Genomic DNA, 17,016 nt, shown 5'->3' with positions numbered 1-17,016 from the left:
AGGTAGTAGAGACAGATGGATGGGTGGGTAGAGAGACGTGATTCAACCAGCATCTGCTTGAATGGGTGGGTAGATAGACGGGATAGATGCTGGTTGAATGGATGGGTAGAGAGACATGATAGATGGTGGTTGAATGGGTGGGTAGAGAGACATGACAGACGCTGGTTGGATGGGTGGATAGAGAGACATGATCGATGCTGGTTGAATGCGTGGGCAGATAGACATGATACACAGATGCTGGTTGAATGGGTGGGTAGAGAGACATGATAGATGGTGGTTGAATGGGTGGAAAGAGAGACATGATAGACAGATGCTGGCTGAATGGGTGGATAAAGAGACATGATAGATGGTGGTTGAATGGGTGGGTAGAGAGACATGATAGATGGTGGTTGAATGGGTGGGTAGAGAGACATGACCGATGCTGGTTGAACGGGTGGGTAAAGAGACATGACAGAAGCTGGTTGAATGGGTGGGTAGAGAGACATGATAGACAGACGCTGGTTGGATGGGTGGGTAGAGCGACGGGATAGATGCTGGTTGAATGGGTGGGTAGAGAGACATGATCAATGCTGGTTGGATGGGTGGGTAGAGAGACATGATAGACAGACGCTGGTTGGATGGGTGGGTAGAGAGACATGATCGATGCTGGTTGGATGGGTGGGTAGAGAGACATGAGAGATGCTGGTTGAATGAGTGGATAGAAAGACATGATCGATGCTGGTTGAATGGGTGGGTAGAGAGACATGATAGACAGACGCTGGTTGGATGGGTGGGTAGAGAGACAGGATAGATGCTGGTTGAATGGGTGGGTAGAGAGACATGATCGATGCTGGTTGGATGGGTGGGTAGAGAGACATGATAGACAGACGCTGGTTGGATGGGTGGGTAGAGAGACATGATCGATGCTGGTTGGATGGGTGGGTAGAGAGACATGATAGACAGACGCTGGTTGAATGGGTGGGCAGATAGACATGATAGATGATGGTTGAATGGGTGGATAGATAGACGGGATAGATGCTGGTTGAATGGGTGGGCAGATAGACATGATAGACAGATGCTGGTTGAATGGGTGGATAGATAGATGGGATAGATGTTGGTTGAATGGGTGAGTAGAGAGACATGATAGACGGTGGTTGGATGGTGGATAGAGAGATATGATAGAGAGATGCTGGTTGAATGGGTGGATAGATAGATGGGATAGATGTTGGTTGAATGGGTGAGTAGAGAGACATGATAGACGGTGGTTGGATGGTGGATAGAGAGATATGATAGACAGATGCTGGTTGAATGGGTGGATAGATAGACGGGATAGATGCTGGTTGAATGGGTGGGTAGAGAGACATGATAGATGCTGGTCGAATGGGTGGATAGATAGACATGATAGATGCTGGTCGAATGGGTGGAAAGAGAGACCTGATAGGTGCTGCTTGAATGGGTGGATAGATGTATGGATAGATAGTTGATGGGTGGCGGGATTGATACAAGTGGTAGATTAATAGGTGATAGTGCAGATAGATAGGTTGGTCGGTGATAGAGAGTGGAGACAGGCCGATCAATAGATGGTATGTTGATAGTAGAGATAGACCGCAGATAAATAGTTGAGTGAGATGATGGATTCACAGGGAGTATCCACAGATAGATGGATAGGTTGATTGTGGATGCATAGATCAATTGATGCGAGATGATAGAGAGATGGTCTATGAACGGATAGGTAGATCGCAGAGATAAATGAATGGATAGCTAGACTGTGTGTGGATGGATTGATAGAAATGGTAGGTTGATAGATGGTAGATGGCGATTGATTCATAGATGATAGTGGAAGCCGACACTGGGTAGATAGTAGACGTGGGTGGATGGATAAACAGATGGTGGCTGGATGGGTGGATGAAAATGGTAGCTTCATGATAGGTAGTGCAGCTAAATAGCTTGCTAGATGGTAGGTTGATTGATGGTACAGGTGATGGAGAGATGGTAGAGACTGGTAGATGGTACAGACAGACAGATAGTAGAGACAGATGATGCATGGAGAGTAGACACGGGTGGATGGATGCATGGATACATGAATGGGTGGGTGGCTTGGTGGAAGTGATAGCTCGATACATGATAGTACAGCAACGTATATTGATAGATGATAGATTAATTGATAGTGCAGACAGATGATGGATGGATAGATTGATTGATTGTACAGAAAGCTACATAGATAGATAGTAGAGATAGATGATGCATCTATCTGCATGTATCTACATGGATGGATGGATAGGTGATGGATGAATGGATACATAAGAGATATGGATGGATGGATAGAGTAGATAGATAAAATCTTGACTTCATGCTCAGTCAGAGTTTCTCAGCCTCAGCCCTGGTGGTGCAGAGGTTAAAGCATCTGCCTGCAATGTGGGAGACCTGGGTTCGATCCCTGGGTCAGGAAGATCCCCTGGAGAAGGAAATGGCAACCCACTCGACTGTTCTTGCCTGGAGAATCCCATGGACGGAGGAGCTTGGTGGGCTACAGTCCACGGGTCGCAAAGAGTCGGACACGACTGAGCAACTTCACTTCTTGCTGACATTTGGGGCTGGACAGCGCTCTGATGTGGGGCAGAATTAACGGGTTACTTACTTCTCACATCTTTAAATTCAGCGCACGTCTTTCTTCTGTGAATTCATGTCTGCCGACTCAGGAACGACTTTCATCTCTGGGTGTGTGTCTGCCAGCTCAGGAAGGTTCTCTTGGATTATGCTTCCTGGACTGTCTTTGGGTTGAATAGTGTTTGGCTTGTTGAGTGATTCGTCTTGCATGGAGGAGCTTAATCTCTTCTCTGTATTCAAACAGACCAACAGCAAATCTCTTCCCGTTTTCACTGCATTAAACCTTTCCTCTGGGTTGTACATTTTCATTGGAGTTTGTCTCCTGCCTCTCGGAGGTGATTTTCTATAGGATGTGATCTGAGATGTGTGCCCCTCCACGGTCATTCATTTTCATGCGTCTGGGTTTTCAGGTGGCAACCCACTCCAGTATTCTTGCCTAGAGAATCCTGTGGACAGGGGAGCCTGGTGGGCTGCTGTCTGTGGGGTCGCACAGAGTCGGACACGACTGAAGCGACTTAGCAAACATGCATGCGCTCCCTCCCGTTCTCAGAACATTTCTCCTGCTTTTCTAGTAGATGGGTTCCAGAAATAACCAATTCTTCTCGCCTTCTGAAGTCCTTCAGCACCCCCTTCTCCTTTGGATGGGGAGTTTTTTTATTTTCCTTTGTTTACAGAATTGGTTGCAAAGAGAGCTATCTTAGTGCTTTCTTCACCCAGAAAATACACACCACTATTCTGGGGCCTTCCCCGGTGGTCCAGCAGATAAGAATCCATCTGCCAATGCAGGGGACACGGATTCGATCCCTGGTCGAGGCAGATTCCACATGAGCAAGTAAGCCCCATGCACCACAGCTGCTGAGCTCTAGCGCCCACACGCTGCTACTCCTGAGCCCGTGTCCAAAAACTGCCGAAGCCTGTGTGCCTGGACCCCATGCTCCCCAACCAGAGCAGCTACTGCAAAGAGAAAGCTGAGCATCACAACTAGAGGGTAGCCCCCACTTGCCACAACTAGGCGAAGCCTGCTCAGAGCAACAGAGACCCAGTGTAACGACACAGAAGATACCGCTGTTCTAGGCTGCGGGTGTCTGCGTGTTCACCCCGTGCCTGGTGCTTTGTTGCAGCCTCTCCAAACCACCTTCTGGACAGTTTTATCTGCCAAGTGCTGCACCCTGTAAATTCTTTGGCATTTTGGAAATAAGGCTGTTGCAGTTCTGCCCACTTCGATCCTTTGAGGGTCTTTAGGCTTGTCTACCCAACGTCGTGCTTCTTAAAATTTTACCTAGAAGGTGGTTGATATTTTCCTAGGAATGTCTCCCTATGAAAGTGAAAGTCGCCCAGTCGTGTCTGACTCTTTGTGACCCCCCCCCCCTTGCCTCATCTTGGGCACGGTGTGGAATGAACAGAAGAACAGAAGTTGACATAATTTGTAGTGTGTGTCTGTGTGTGTGTGTGTGCGCGCGCTCAGATGCTCAGTGGTGTCTGACTCTTTGCAGATCCATGCACTGTAGCCCACCAGGCTCCTCTGCCCATGGAATTCTCCAGGCCGGAATTCTGCCGTGGGTAGCTGTTCCCTTCTGCAGGTCTCCTGCATTGCAGGCGGATTCTTCGCCAGCTGAGCCACCCGGGAAGCCCTTGTCTGTCTCCCTATATATATTATGAATTGGGCTCCCCAGGTGGCTCTGTTGGTAAAGAATGCCCCTGCCAGTGCAGAAGCCGAAAGAGATGAGTGTTTGATCCCTGGATCGGGAAGATCCCCTGGAGGAGGAGACGGCAACCCAGTTCAGTATCCTTGCCTGGAGAATCCCATGGACAGAGGAGCCTGGAAAGCTACAGTCCATGGGGCTGCAAAAAGTCAGACACTGCTGAGCGACTGACACGCACATACACACGCGCACACACACGCACACACACACATTGTAAATTATGTGAATTTCCATTCTTATGTTTATTCCACACTGTCCCCAAGATGAGGCAAGGCTTAATAATTATTTGTCCTTTCAGCTTATCCACAAAACAGAAACAGAGTCACAGATGTAGAAATCAAACTTAAGATTGCCAAGGAGGGGAAGCGGGGACGGATAAATTGGGAGGTTGGGATGGACATACACACTATATCTTAATTAACTAATTAATAATTAATATATCCATATATTGATAAAATAGTTTGTAAAGACCTACTGTATAGCATGAGGATTGCCTCGTAACTCAGTCGGTAAAGAATCCGCCTGCAGTGAAGGAGACCTGGGTTCAGTCCCTGGGTCGGGAAGCTCCCCTGGAGGAGGAGATGGCAGCCCACTCCAGTCCTCTTGCCTGCAGAATCCCATGGGCAGAGGAGCCTGGCGGGCTACAGTCCAGGGGGTTGCAAAGAGCTGGACGCGACCGAGTCACAAAGCACGCCCATACAGACTACAGTACATAAAGTGAAGGGAAGTCGCTCAGTCGTGTCCGACCCTCAGCGACCCCGTGGACTGCAGCCCACCAGGCTCCTCCATCCATGGGATTCTCCAGGCAAGAGGACTGGAGTGGGCTGCCATTGCCTTCTCCGACAGTATATAAAGCAGGTAACTGACAAGGACCTACTACTGTATAGCAGAGAGAACTCTACTCAGTACTCTGTAATGACGTATATGGAAAATCTACAAAAGAATGTGCGTGTATGTGTATATATATATATATATTCACTTTAGTGAATTAGCGATATATATCTCTATACATCTATATGTTACTAATTCACTTTGCTGTATGCCTGAAACTAACTCAGTATTGTAAATCAACTATACTTTTTTTAAATAAAACTTATTTTATAATGTATGTATTTCAATATATATACTACATAAAAATGTATAATAAAACTTTTTAAAAATAGATAAAAATGTTCTTATTTGTCTCTTAATTCAGCTTCGAAAAGGCAGATTTCCTTGGAAGCAGCGGACCAAAGAAACAGGAAGATAGGCACCTCACCCTTGTTCTTGACAAAATGCAGCATGCTTTTGATGAAACCCTTCTGTGTGGAAAGTTTCTGATGCTAATAAAAAAGCGTTGCTTTTACTACTTTCTCTAATGAAGGAGATTACTTCAACAGTTTGCTAAAAACAGGAAAACTAAAAATAGGGCTTTTTTTTTTTTTTGGAAAGAGTATCCTTTTCTCCAAATTGATCCAATATAAATGTAATTTTGTGTGTGTGTGTCCAGTGGGATGGCCTTTGTATGCTGGGGCATGAAAGCTGCAGGCTGGCCCCTAAACTTGAGGAAACGAGCTGCACGAATGGAGCCTGAGGGAGCATGATGACACCCTGAAAACGCGGGCGGTGCCTTTAACGGCAAACAGCTGTCTCCTCTGCAGAGCGCCGAGCCAGAGTCACCAGTTTGCAAACGTTAGGTGTGGTCGGTCCCGAGAAAGGCATCGTGCTGACTTCGTTATAAACCACTCTTGGGAAAGGTCAGCGGCCATATGCAAGGGGAAGGACCCGGCATCTCACCCTGATTGCAAACAGCACTCCGATTTCCTTTTGTGCTGTTTGCAGTGACTTTATTTTCCTAACAATGGCCTGAGTCCCGCCATCTGTGGTTCCCCATCAGCTGTAACATCCGGGCGTGAAACCCACAGCCGTCTCCATCTGACATCCTGAGGCTCCAGATTGCCCAGGAAACCACAGTTGATCCTCCCCTCTGGAAGAATGTGGATCCCTGTGTGCAGAGAGAGAGAGAGCTGCCTTAGCCAGATAGCATCCCCTGAAATATTTCAGGAGGCCGATTGCTCTAGGATTTGATGCACCCTGTATCAATCATGGTAGAGACTCCTGTAAGGTACGGATGTGAGAGCTGGAATGTAAAGAAGGCTGAGCACTGAAGAACTGATGCTTTCCAACCGTGGTGCTGGGGAAGACTCCTGCGAGTCCCTTGGGCTGTAAGGAGATCCAACCTGTCTATCCTCAAGGAAATCAGCCCTGGATATTCATTGGAAGGGTGGATGCTGAAGCTGAAACTCCAGTCCTTTGGCCACCTGATGCGAAGAGCTGACTCATCGGAAAAGACCCTGCTGCTGGGAAAGATTGAAGACGGGAGGAGAATGAGGAGGAGACGGTTGGATGGCATCACCGACTCAGTGGACATGAATTTGAGCAAACTCTGGAGATAGTGGAGAACGCAGGAGCCTGGTGGACTGCAGTCCGTGGGGTTGCGACAGAGTCGGACACGACTTAACGTCTAAACAGCAGCAACAAGTGCATAGAACGTGTGAATGAGTTTACAACCACAGTGTATTTCTCACGCCTTTCAAGAAGGTAATGTCTGGGGAGGACATTGGCATATGAACTCATCACTGACGGGTGGACTTTTGCAGAAACTAACGTCCGTGGCCGGTGACTTTTATTTTGGTCAGCCAAAAATGTAATTCTGTTATCTCCCTGACACCTTGCTCTGTCTCATTTCTGTATTAGATTCTGCATATAAGCGACGTCATCCGGTATTTCTCCTTCTCTGTCTGACTGACTTCACTCAGTGTGAAAATCTGTAGGTCCGTCCGTCTCGCCGCGTATGACATTACCTTGTCCCTTTTCGTTGCTGAGTAGTATTCTGCCGTGTGTATGTATTCTGTCTTCTTGATCCATTCGTCATTATGATTGACGGTGATATTACGTACGATACTCATCATATGAGCAGCATATGATTGCAGAACCCTGCACTCTGGGTTCGGAGAAGGCAATGGCAACCCACTCCAGTACTCTAGCCTGGGAAATCCCATGGACGGAGGAGCCTGGTGGGCTGCAGTCCATGGGGTTGCTTAGAGCAGGACACGACTGAGCGACTTCACTTTCACTTTTCACTTTCATGCATTGGAGAAGGAAATGGCAACCCACTGCAGTGTTCTTGCCTGGAGAATCCCAGGGACGGGGGAGCCTGGTGGGCTGCCGTCTATGGGGTCGCACAGGGTCGGACACGACTGAAGCGACTCAGCAGCAGCAGCACTCCGGGGAACTCCGGGACACCTGAATTAGATGGCTCTTCTTCTCCATGAACGTTATTTCAAGCCTCGCTTCATTCACAGCATGAGTTCTTCTCACACTGCTGATTCTCTGGGTCTTGTCTACCAGTGAAACGCATCTTTCAGCACTTGAGTGTGAACAGCCGTTCCTCCGTGGACCCGTCTTGGACACTTTCCATTTCCCACCATGCGTGGTTTTTCTGTATACCTCATACCCAGCGATTACCTGCCAGCTTCTAGTACCTCGTTTGCCGAGCGGACTGTGAACCCTGCATATGTACGTGGGTAACCGGACAGCCCCAGCGTCCCACCAGTTGACACCGTGAAGGACAGAGCCCATCTCTGCATTCTTCTGGACACATGGTACCCAGATGCGGCAGCTTGAGCTTCCATTTTTAAATCTCGCTTCCACGACAGAAATGAACACTCAGATGGCTGCCACGGAGGGGGAGCCTGTCTGTCGCCAACAAGGTGGGTTCAGCCACGTAGAGAGACGGCTTAAATCCATTAAACATAACACACATCCGCACAACCCATGAGCGCAGCACGGCAGCCGCTACGGTCCTGTCTGTTGAACTCCCCTCTGCCACGTGGAGGCTCTTTCAAGACAGCTCCTGTCTAACCTTCTGTAAAGAGATGCCCTCTCTGTATTAGACAGAGGGCTTCCCAGTGGCTCCGTGGTGAAGAATCCCCCTGCCAGCCAGTGCAGGAGGCACATGTTCGATCTGGCGTTTGGAAGATCCCCTGAAGGAGGGCATGGCAACCCACTTCAGGATTCTTGCCTGGACAGTCCCATGGACAGAGGAGCCTGGCGGGCTACAATCCATGGGGTCGCAAAGAATCAGACACAATTGAGTGTGCGCTTAATTCACAAAACACAGTATTCCTTCTCTTTTCTCTTTCAAGAGCCCTCTGGGTTTTGTGTTAGACTTAATTGTGAGAGTTTCCTCCCTTACTGGTAGCGTCATGAATCTCAGGGTCAAGAAAAGGCGGGCTAACATCTAGACTTGACTCTGCGTGCGTCGATTGTACCTTGAGCAAAATCGAATCCTCCACGGGGAGCCACGTTGCCTTCGTGCTGACAAGCATCTTTGAGTTCAATAGAGTTAGTGTGATAAGCACGCGCTGTCCACGTTTTAATGGAAAAAACCATGAGAATCAGCTACTTTCGGTTGTTTATACCTCCTTTTTTGGAGGACATTTGATCTAGAACGGACCTTCAAAAATTTTTTTAAATTAATTTGTATCGGAGTGAAGTTGGGCTTCCCAGGTGCTGCAGTGATTAAGAACCCTCCTGCCAATGCAGGAGACGTAAAGAGGCATGGGTTCGATCCCTGGGTGGGGAAGTTCCCCTGGAGGAGGGCATGACCACCCACCCCAGTATCCTTGCCCGGGGAATCCCGTGGACAAAGGAGCCTGGGGGGCTACAGTCCATGGGCTTGCAAAGAGGCAGACATGACTGAGCAACGAGCATACTGTTTATACTTAATTCGAACATGGACGAGCAGTCGCCATTGGTCTTGAAGGGACGTCATGATGGCCTTGGGAAGCCTGTTGGCAGGTGGATGCTGGTACATTTCATGGGAGGTCGTGTCTCTCCAAAGCGGCCGCGTTGAACAGTCGAACCAAGGTCCGCTTGGATTTCTGAAGGGATTTCCCCTGGACTAGGGGACGTTGGACCGTGGGGAAGGGATGTATGCGTTTCAGATGAGATTTTGTGTATCACTTGACTTGCATAAACTCATCAGATGGCTTTGTGGCTTAATCCAACGTGCTTGCCCAGCCAGTTTCCCCCTCCATGTACGCATGGTTGTGATCCCACCTTGTGTAGGGAGCAGAGACATGGCTGCCTTGGATTTCGCTTGGAAGTTGGGCATCTGAACCATAATTAAAGCTTTGGAGGTCTTTCTCTTTGCGTATTTGATACGTTTTCATTGATCTTATCCATGAAAGATGAGAAGGTGTTGCTTTTGCAGTAGCTGATATTTTTTCATTGATCTTTTTTTTTTTTTTTTACCCTTCCTTTTCTTAATGCTGAAATGCTTGTGTAATCTCAGGGAGAATCAGCCTGTTTCTGATTTGTATTAACTCATTGAATATTTTTTCTATGTACAAAAAAGTCTTCCGAGAGCATTTAATATACTATTTTGATCTTTCTTGGCTAAAAGCATGAAGCCATATTTTTTTTCTCCCTAAGGATATAAATCTGGAAGAAATTTAAATTATGATCAAAACAGCAAACTCATCAAGTTTGAATGGTTTCTAAACTTGGAGAAAAGAATTTCTCGAGTCCCTTTTATTTCAGGAGAATGTCAGACTTGGGTTCCCTGGCATTGCACGAAATGTACACACTTTTGGTTTTTTTTTTTTTTTCAATCTACATATGATTCTGTTACATGAAGCATCGATTTTTTTTTCTATGAAATCCTATGTAACCTCGTGAAAACATTTCAAAAATATGTAAATAACCTGGATGATTTTACACATTCTTTTCTCCTGGCATGAGGAGATACTTAAAAAGAGCTATAGGATCTCAGTCTGGTGGTGATGTTTCAGGAAAATTGAATCACGTTTCTTCCAGTGAGAAAGTAGAAATTGAACAAAGTGAGGAAATGCGGAGATAGGAAAAGGAATTTCACATCCAGATCTTTGTCCATGTGTCAGTGGGAGAGGCCTGCGGAAGCAGGGGCACACAATCCCCCCCCCCCCGCCCCCGCTTTCCACTTTTCTGTTGTTCAATCGCTCAGTCGTGTCCAAGTCTTTGCAATCCCATTGAAACCAGCACAGCAGGCTTCCTTATCCTTCACTGTGTCCTGGAGCTTGCTCAAACTCATGTCCGCTGAGTCGGTGATGCCATCCAGCCGTCTCATCCTCTGTCGTCCCCTTCTCCTCCTGCCCTCAATCTTTCCCAGCATCAGGGTCTTTTCCAGTGAGCCAGTTCTTCGCATCAGGTGGCCAAAGGATTGGAGTTTCAGCTTCAGCTTCAGTCCTTGCAATGAATATTCAATGTTGATTTCCTTTAGGATGGACTGGTTTGATCTCTTGCTGTCCAAGGGACTCTCAAGAGTCTTCTCCAGCCCCACAGTTCAAAGGCATCCGTTCTTCAGTGCTCAGCCTTCTTTATGGTCCATCTCTCTCATCCGTATGTAACTACTGGAAAAAAATATCAGAAAATTCCCCCAAAGCAGCCCAGTACGTGCACACATATGCGATGAAGCATTCCAACAAAGCTTCTTCACTTCCTTTGCCCTGAAATAGAATCAGATGCCCTGGATTCGCTGTGGCGGGAGGTCTGGTTGAGAAAACATTGCAGGACTTGTCTTTTGCTGCATTTTACGCTCAGGGGGCTTCCCTGGTGGCTCAGGTGGTAAAGCATCTGCCTGCAGTGCGGGAGACCCGGGTTCGATCCCTCAATTGAGAAACTCCCCTGGAGAAGGGAGTGGCAACCCTCTCTAGGATTCTTGCCTGGAGAATTCCAGGGACAGAGGAACCTGGTGGGCTACAGTCCATGGGGGTCGCAAAGAGTTGGACACGACCGAGCGACTTCACTTTCACTTTCTTTATGCTCAAGGGACTTTGAGGACGAGGCTGCCTTCAGCATCCTTCTCAGCTGTTCTCTGGACCTAGAGACACACTCCCTGTGTGCTGCGGAATGGCTCTCAGGGGTGGAGAGCCAGCACTCTCACCTAAGACTCCTTCAGTAGCAGCTGTGAGGAGAACTAAGGAGTGACAGCGTTTGCCCGGACGTTCACCGGGCGGTCGTCGCTGCCGGCCTTGGTCCCAGGTGCGGGGATGTTCACTGAACGGTCATCGCTGCCAGCCTCGGTCCCAGGTCTGGGGACCGCCAATGGAGGAAGACCTGTGAGCATCTGGGAGCTCTCTGAGGGTCGGGAAGCAGCGGTCCCAGAAGGATGGACATATAACCAGCAAACAGAGAAGGCGTGATGAGCAGTGGATCCAGGTGTGTTGAGGGGCCAGGGAAGGTGGCCAGTTCTGCAAAACCAGGCTGGCCAGGGAGTGAGGGGTGGGGAATGGGGGCCGGGCATGCCAGTGGGTGGGCAGAGGGAGCAGGCGACGCTGCCCTAGAGATGCCCCCACCCCTGCTGGTGCCTGGCTGCGCCGGGCACAAGAGAGAATCCAGAGGGAGTCAGATCCACCCCTGGCTGAGTCCTCCCAGAGCTGTTTCTTCCATCACTACGTTACTCACTGTGCCCGGCACCCCCCCAAAGGTGTTGCATTTCAAGTACTTGTGCATCTTACAAATTGTCTGTCTATCCATTCATCTATCCGTCTTACCTATCTGGTAAAAAAATCAGTCAGTTCAGCTCAGTTCAGCCGCTCAGGCGTGTCCGACTCTGTGCGACCCCATGAATCGCAGCACGCCAGGCCTCCCTGTCCATCACCAACTCCCGGAGTTCACTCAGACTCACGTCCATCGAGTCAGTGACGCCATCCAGCCATCTCATCCTCGGTCGTCCCCTTCTCCTCCTGCCCCCAATCCCTCCCAGCATCACAGACAAGGCTAAATAGAATAGATAAGTCATGATATACAATATGAAGCCCATGAGTTAGAGAAATGGTAGGGACATAGTGACCTGGAGGAGGGCGTGGCAACCCACTCTGGTGTTCCTGCCCGGAGAATCCCCGTGGACAGCGGAGCCTGGCGGGCTACACAGCACGGGGTTGCAAAGAGTCAGACACGACTGAAGCAACTTAACACACACACACACACACACACACAGTGAAAGCGTCAGTCGCTCAGTCGTGTCCAACTCTTCGAAACCCCATGGGGCAGCCCGCCAGGCTCCTCTGTCTGTGGGATTCTCTAGGCAGGAAGACTGGAGTGGGTTGCCCTGCCCTCCTTCAGGGGATCTTCCCGACCCAGGGATCAAACCTGAGTCTGTCACGTGATCTGAGTTGGCAGGCGGGTTCTTTACCATCGAGCCCCCCGGGAAGCTGCAGGCATTGCCACGTGTCCCCTGGAGGTTCCTTCATCTCCTTCAAGGACCACCGGGTCAAGGCGAACACAGTGAGGTCCCTTTGGAATATGAGGCGTTTTGTCTCTTCCCTGTCGTGCACTGCGACCGAAAGGGAGAAAACAGAGCAGGACCTTCTTTCTCCTCCTCCTTGCACCCGAGATGTTCCTTTCCAACACTTCGGAAAGTCCCTGGCTCTCCACGTGGGCTCACGTCCAGCGATGAAGTATTACGAAATACCTTTTCAGTTCCGAGAAATGCTTGTGGAACCAGGAATAATAATAATAATAATAAATCAACCCTGAATATTCACTAGGAGGACCGATGCTGAAGCTCCAATGCTTTGGCCACCTGATATGAAGAGCTGACTCACTGGAAAAGACCCTGATGCTGGGAAAGATTGAGGGCAAGAGGAGAAGGGGGCGACAGAGGATGAGATGGCTGGATGGCATCAGTGACTCGATGGACATGAGATTGAGTAAACTCTGGGAGTTGGTGATGGACAGGGAGGCCTGGCGTGCTGCAGTCCATGGGGTTGCAAAGAGTCGGACACGACTGAGTGACTGGACTGAGTGGGGTGCCATTGCCTTCTAGTCATTCTTAAAAACTTCTGCACAAACTCCAGGCCTGATTCTGTGGTTTTTGATGGATTGTGTAGCTGCTGTCCGATCTTACAAAACTCTGCAAAGATAAGTACACCCAGCAGATTTAAACATGGCCAAGTCGCACATTGAAAGAAAGAAAAAAATTCGTCGTTGCCTAATCTGCCCACAGAAAGGAAGAAAGTTTACTCGAGAGTCATTTGAACTTCCAGCGTATCAGTCGTTTGTATACAAAGAATCTGCTGACATAGCCCGTTGTGGTTTTGTGCCTGATTAAAACAACTATAGAAATTAACAAGAAACACAAGCAGAGTTCTCTTCTCTATTTATGCAGGAAATAACCCATTCACAATTGAGAACTATTTTGTGTCGGGCCTGAAGGGCCTTTTTTTTTTTTTCCCCCTCAAATCATGTCCACGAGAGGGCAGATGAAAGTCTTTGCCCGGTTGGGGGTGGGGGGTGGGGTGGAGATTTGAGAGGTGTTTTTATGTGTTCAGCAGATGCCAGCCAATTGTCTTTAAGTCACTTCCTTATTAGGCTTTCACTGGTGGTCCAGCAGCTAAGACCCAGCTCCCGAATCCAGGGGGCCTGGGTTTAATCCCTGGTTCAGCGAACTAGATTCCACATGCCACAGCTAAGATGGAAAATCCTGAAGACCTCAGCTGAGTCCAAGCACAACCAAAGAAATAAATTTGTTGTTGCTCTTGAGTCGCTCAGCTTTGTGCAACTCTTTACGACCCCTTGGACTGCAGTACGCCCGGCCTCCCTGTCCATCACCAGCTCCCGGAGCTTGCTCAAACTCATGTCCATCAAGTCACTGATGCCATCCAACCATCTCACTCTGTCGTCCCCTTCTCCTCTGCCCTCAATCTTTCCCAGCATCAGGGTCTTTTCCAATGAGTCAGCTCTTCGCATCAGGCAGCCAAAGGATTGGAGCTTCAGCTTCAGCATCAGTCCTTCCAATGAATATTCAGGACTGATTTCCTTTAGGGTGGACTGGTTTGGGAGACATAAATAGTTGTTGCTTCAGCCCTCCTCATCTGGAGTACTTTATTATGACAACCCTGGTAACATCTCTAAGCGTGGTCTCCGTGTCCCCAGGAATTCGACCGCTTTGTGGCTTCTTAGCTTATTTGGCGGTAAAGTGATGCTCGAAATAATGTTTTTCAGAGACTTGGTGCTATTGCGGAGGAAAGACCCGACCTTGAAGACATTCAACGTAGCCAGTCCCCTCCTTCCAGCTGAAATGAGGACAAGAAGTTTTGACGCTGCCTGGAAATCTTAATGTCTCACCTGCAACCCCGGCTCATTTTCTTTGCATTTGGGCAGCAACTGAGAAGCTGTGGCTGGCTTCTGATTTTTCCATTCTGCCTGTACTTCATGAGATGCTACGATGAACTGATGGAAGTATTTTTCTTGGTGCAAAAAAAACACAATTTTTTTTTTCTTTCTTTAAATATTCAATGCAGTTTCTAGTCTGGCTGAGGAAAGTGGAAAATTTTAGGCGGTGGTCCCAGTGTTTCAGACCATTTCCAAACTCTCGCTCTTGAATAAAAACAGTGTCGGTTTTTTTTCTGTGATTGTTCCAGACTGGCTTTCCCTTTTCATCACATTCTCCGGGTCACGGATAAGGCTGGACTTTCTTTGCATGCCCGCTGTGTTTCGCTACCTTCAAAACATGTTCTTAGGGTTTTTACGTGAAGTGACATTTTGAAACAGCCCTCCTCGGAGTCGGCGTGTCCTGTTTGCACACGTGCCCCGGGGGAGGGTCTAGGCGTTTGGCGGCCCCTGGTTCTTCTCTCACCTGGGATGCGCTTGTATTGCGCGGGATGCACGGACCTCAGCAGGACAGGAAAGCAGCGTTTTGCCAGTAAAATAAACGCCCTTGTCTTTCCAGTTCACACTGCGTAGGATTTAAGGTGGGCGGCTTAAGACGCCTTGCCCGAGCTCATCAAGTACGAGACAGATGTGCAGAGCCATCCGGAGTGTGTGGGAGCATTGCTACATTACTGCAAAAAAAAAAAAAACCCACAAAAACGGAATACCCTCGACTTAGCACGCATGTGCTCAGTTTGTGTTTCGTTGGCGTCTGTCTTCCAGTATTTTCCTCCTGAGAAAATCCATTGCAATAAACGCGCCGTACTTTATCGGGCGCTCAGACCTGAACGCCATGCCCACCGGAGATTCAGACGGTCCGATGGAAATTGTACTGACGTTTATTGGACATACAGACGGTCTGATGGAAACTGCAGTGGTAATTTAAATGCAGGCGGATGAAAGCTGTAAGCATAAGAAAAGCACAGAGAGAAGTCCCTTTCCCCTGAAGTCTCTGGGGTGGTCAGTAGGGAACTGGTGTGCTCCACCGTCTTTGCCCTCTTGCACACCCGTTCTTGTAAGGATGTTCGCACTTACTCCTTGTGGAAAGTTGGCCTCGTTACCTGATCTCGGTGCTTCTGTTCCCTTAGGCATCAGCGGGAGATGGTACAAGCCCATCCCAGGATGTTGGTACAAGCCCATCCCAGGATGTAGGTGACTTCACGGCGTACCCAGTCTCTTAGAGGTTAGTGACGCGTCTTTATATACTAGGAAGAGCCAGTGGCTGCTGTCTTCTGTCTGTCTCGTCTTGTCTCTCTCTCAGCATGTTAGATTCTGCCGTCTTGTTCACCTAAGAAAGTGTGATTTGGTCAAAATTCACACTAGAGAAAAGTCTTGCTGTTTTTGCAGACTTCCCTGAAGTATACAGGTGATGTAGTTCGTTTCAGGTGTACAGGTGATTTAGTTATACATTTCAGCGGGTAAAAAACCTGCCTGAAATGCGGGAGACCCGGGTTGGATCCCTGGGTCGGGAGGATCCCCTGGAGGAGGAAATGGCAACCCGCTCCAGTATTCTGGCCTGCAGAATCCCACGGACAAGAGGCGCCTGGAGGGCTACAGTCCACAGCGTGGCAAAGAGTCAGACTCGACTGAGAGACTGAACAGCAATGGTCAACCTAACACGTTCCTCACGTCCAAGCTTTCTCAACTCCTCCTACTAAACCCCGCACCCGTTTACGTCAGAAACAAATCTTCCCCGGTTTTGACTTGGCTCTTTGAAGTGAAATGCGACGCGTCTGTCCAGCGGATATTGTTCTGGAGGGCGCATAATGATTTCTTTTTTTCTTTCTGAAATGTGTGCTCGCCAGCTAGCCTAAATCGTGACTTCAGCCCGTGACAGGGGGGAGCTCTTTACACACTCGGCACTTTGAAACATCGTCCAGAGAATGTGTTTCCACACTTTCCAGGGTCAAGCAGAGGACAGACCCAATACCCTGAAACGTAACGGTGCTTTCAAAGGCATCAGCAAAGCACTGTGCGTGCTGCGTGCTGGTTCCCTCCAGCGTGCGTGCGTGCTGATTCCCTTCAGGCGTGTCCGACTCTTTGCAACCCCGTGGACTGTAGCCCACGAGGCTCTTCTGTCCATGGGATTCTTCAGGCAAGAAGACTGGAGTGGGTGGCCATGCCCTCTTCCAGGGGATCTTCCCAGCCCAGCGATCAAACCCAAGTTTCTTATGTCTCCTGCATTGGGAGGCGGATTCTTTAACCACTAGCACCACCTGGGAAGCCCGTCACTAACGGTCACCAGGTGAAAGTGTCCATCACCACGTCGTGTCCGACTCTTTGCGGCCCGTGGACTGTAGCCCGCCACATTCCTCTGTCCATGGGATTCTCCAGGCAGGAATACTGGAGGGGGTTGCCATTACCTCCTCCAGGGGATCTTCCTGACCGAGGGATCAAACCCTGGTCTGCAGATTAGCAGGCACACTGTTTATCGTCTGAGCCACCAGCAAAGACCCCCAACAGCCACCAAAACAACCGGTAACTATTGGAT

General features: G+C 48.9%; 1 long non-coding RNA gene across 7 annotated transcripts in view; it reads left to right on the top strand.

Annotated features, from left to right (window-relative positions):
- The first annotated feature begins 6,243 nt into the window (after window positions 1-6,243).
- The window catches only part of LOC105605321 (uncharacterized), a 32,397-nt gene continuing 21,624 nt past the window's right edge, over window positions 6,244-17,016 (top strand). For all 7 annotated transcript variants that reach the window (XR_009598976.1, XR_009598979.1, XR_009598978.1 and 4 more), the window contains exons 1-2: window positions 6,244-11,531; window positions 14,319-15,708. This is a non-coding gene — a long non-coding RNA (uncharacterized LOC105605321). The remainder of the gene's footprint in view (window positions 11,532-14,318; window positions 15,709-17,016) is intronic.

This window comes from Ovis aries, chromosome Y, assembly GCF_016772045.2.
Source record: "Ovis aries strain OAR_USU_Benz2616 breed Rambouillet chromosome Y, ARS-UI_Ramb_v3.0, whole genome shotgun sequence".
NCBI lineage: Eukaryota > Metazoa > Chordata > Mammalia > Artiodactyla > Bovidae > Ovis > Ovis aries.
Note: the sequence above shows the minus strand (reverse complement) of the source record. Positions and strands in the feature narration are given on the sequence as shown.